The sequence below is a fragment of the Bison bison genome, unplaced genomic scaffold, assembly GCF_000754665.1.
Source record: "Bison bison bison isolate TAMUID 2011002044 unplaced genomic scaffold, Bison_UMD1.0 scf7180017864183, whole genome shotgun sequence".
NCBI lineage: Eukaryota > Metazoa > Chordata > Mammalia > Artiodactyla > Bovidae > Bison > Bison bison.
Window position 1 is genome coordinate 1,073,008 of NW_011494755.1, and position 3,464 is coordinate 1,076,471.

A 3,464-nucleotide genomic window follows, 5' to 3' on the forward strand; every position below is an offset into this window, starting at 1 on the left:
TTCAGAATGGACTGGTTGGATCTCCTTGCAGTCCAAGGGACTCTCAAGAGTCTTCTCCAACATCACAGTTCAAAAGCATCAATTCTTCAGCGCTCAGCTTTCTTCACAGTCCAACTCTCACATCCATACATGACCACTGGAAAAACCATAGCCTTGAATAGACGGACCTTTGTTGGCAAAGTAATGTCTCTGCTTTTCAATATGCTATCTAGGTTGGTCATAACTTTCCTTCCAAGGAGTAAGCGTCTTTTAATTTCATGGCTGCAGTCACCATCTGCAGTGATTTTGGAGCCCAAAAATATAAAGTCTGACACTGTTTCCACTGTTTTCCCATCTATTTCCCATGAAGTGAAGGGACCAGATGCCATGATCTTCCTGGGTACTAGAGCACAATTAACAGACTCCAAAATCCATAAACTTCTAATCACCCTATCATATAGATCAAGTTTTTGACTGTTCAAAGAACTTCCTACCCATCCCTGTAGAAAATGGGCAAAGAATAATTTCCAACTCTATATGACCTCTAAGTATGTATCACACAGTAATTCCAAAAGACAGTAGACCTTGGAAGACATGACTTTTTTTCTACTTGTTTTTTATAGCCGGGTGATCTCCCTCTGGAATTGAAAACACAGTTTGATATTTACACCTGAGCAGTAACTACATCTCAGAGGACATCATTAAAAGTTGGCTGACCTTTCTGATATCCAGGTACAAATAGGTTACACAGGGATGGGATCCCATGTGCTTGCAACAATCCAAAATCAAGCTTGTTAAAGTAAACTTGTAACTTTTAACAACAGTACTCTTCCCATTATGTTTTGTGGAGGGAATCTGGGGCTATTTCTAAGAGATTCATTTCTTCTCCTTGGTCACAACTAAAGAGTAAAGAAAATAATATATGAGATCATCATGTGGAAAACTTTAAAGTGAAATCAATTTATTCTATGAGAAGAAAGCAGTCCTGTATATACTGCCATCACTGAGTTATATGTAAAACTTAATTTGGCAGGGTAAAGAAGACATTCTAATAAAAAACACTGAGTAGAGAGAGAGTCAGAGATGATAAACTGGTAGGAAAGGGAATATTATATCACATGCATTTTTTTTAGTCACGTAGAATTAAGAAGATTTGCTACAGTCCTCACTCATCCATACTGCTTTAGACTCAGCTTGTTTTACTCAAGCATGTTCCTTACATAGCCATGAAGATGTTTGATTTGTGACTCCCAGTTCAGTTCAGTCTCTCAGTCATGTCCGACTCTTTGCGACCCCATGAATCACAGCACGCCAGGCCTCCCTCTCCATCACCAACTCCCAGAGTTCACTCAGACTCACGTCCATTGAGTCAGTGATGCCATCCAGCCATCTCATCCTCTGTCATCCCCTTCTCCTCCTGCCCCCAATCCCTCCCAGCATCAGAGTCTTTTCCAATGAGTCAACTCTTCGCATGAGGTGGCCAAAGTACTGGAGTTTCAGCTTTAGCATCATTCCTTCCAAAGAAATCCCAGGGCTGATCTCCTTCAGAATGGACTGGTTGGATCTCCTTGCAGTTCAAGGGACCCTCAAGAGTCTTCTCCAACACCACAGTTCAAAAGCATCAATTCTTCAGTGCTCAGCCTTCTTCACAGTCCAACTCTCACATCCATACATGACCACAGGAAAAACCATAGCCTTGACTAGATGGACCTTTGTTGGCAAAGTAATGTCTCTGCTTTTGAATATGCTATCTAGGTTGGTCATAACTTTCCTTCCAAGGAGTAAGTGTCTTTTAATTTCATGGCTGCAGTCACCACCTGCAGTGATTTTGGAGCCCCCAAAAATAAAGTCTCACACTGTTTCCACTGTTTCCCCATCTATTTCCCATGAACTGATAGAACCAGATGCCATGATCTTTGTTTCTGAATGTTGAGCTTTAAGCCAATTTTTGCACTCTCGTTTTTCACCTTCATCAAGAGGCTTTTTAGTTCCTCTTCACTTTCTGCCATAAGGGCGGTGTCATCTGCATATCTGAGGTTATTGATATTTCTCCCAGCAATCTTGACTCTAGCTTGTGCTTCTTCCAGCCCAGTGTTTCTCATGATGTACTCTGCATAGAAGTTAAATAAGCAGGGTGACAATATACAGCCTTGATGTACTCCTTTTCCTATTTGAAACCAGTCTGCTGTTCCATGTCCAGTTCTAACTGTTGCTTCCTGACCTGCATACAGGTTTCTCAAGAGGCAGGTCAGGTGGTCTGGTATTCCCATCTCTTTCAGAATTTTCCACAGTTTCTGGGAATTGTGACTCCCAGAAGACATAAAATCATGCAGATAGTTCATTTTCATCCTGGGAATTTAAGAATCCATATCAATAAAGTGACTTTTTTAAAAAAATCATTAGATTTTTTGAAAATAGAACAATCTACCTTTTGAAGTGGAGAGTTCTTTTATCTATAGCATTCAGTAAGTCCAGGACAATCATGGATTGAGTCACAATGAAGGAGAATCCTGAAAAACCTACGTAGGATTCAATAAATATTGGGATATTTTTCGTCACTCAGAATTTACAAAATCTACAATGATACTTTTAAAAGGCACAAGTTAAGTTCTTAGATCAGGAACAGTAAGAGGAAAAATGGCAAATAAACAAAGAATGGTGATTAAATAATAAAATAATAAATAACAATTTATTTTTTTTCCTTTTGATTGCAATTAAAAAAAGAAAAACCACACACACTTGTTTTTTTCTTTTCTTTCTTCTCAGATAAATGTAAAACAGTATTCACAATCCAACATCAGTAGACTATTCTTCACAGCAGAAAAGTACTGTTCCTTCCAGACACCAGGAAGTTCATATTTTTTACATCTGTACTTTTTCTCTTAGAAATTTATCATGTCATTGATAGAACATACCTGTTGTTTCCTGTTTTGTTTCGTTTTTCCTTTGTGACAGGCTATGAATAAGGTGTCTGGACCCCAGAGAAAGAAGATGAAGGTTTGGCCACAAGGTTTGCTTTTCTTTGTGTTTCTTTTACTCCATATTTCAGGGGAACTTATTTTAAATCAGTGTTCAGCATGCAATAATTAAGCAATTGCTGCATGCTTCTTCAACACTGTCCAGTTATTGATGGGGTGCCCATGAAAGTCATAGCTTCAATAGACTGTCATTCTTGAGAAATTCTGATCAATAGAACTTTCTGTGATGAAGGAAATGATCTCTTTTTTTTGTTTGTTTGTTTTGTTTTTTTGCTGTGTTACTTGTAATTTGCCTTGGGTGACTGATGAACTAAATATTTAATGTTTAATTAAGTTAGTATAAACACAAGTCACCAGATGTGGGTAGAGGCTGCCCTACTGGCCAGTGTAGCTCTAAAGAAACAATGAAATTGTATAAAATAGTCCTATGCTTAGAGAGAAGAAGATGTCAAATTGTTTTTTATTGTTGGCATTTTTTGGTCAGAAATAGCAGATTTTAAATTTTTT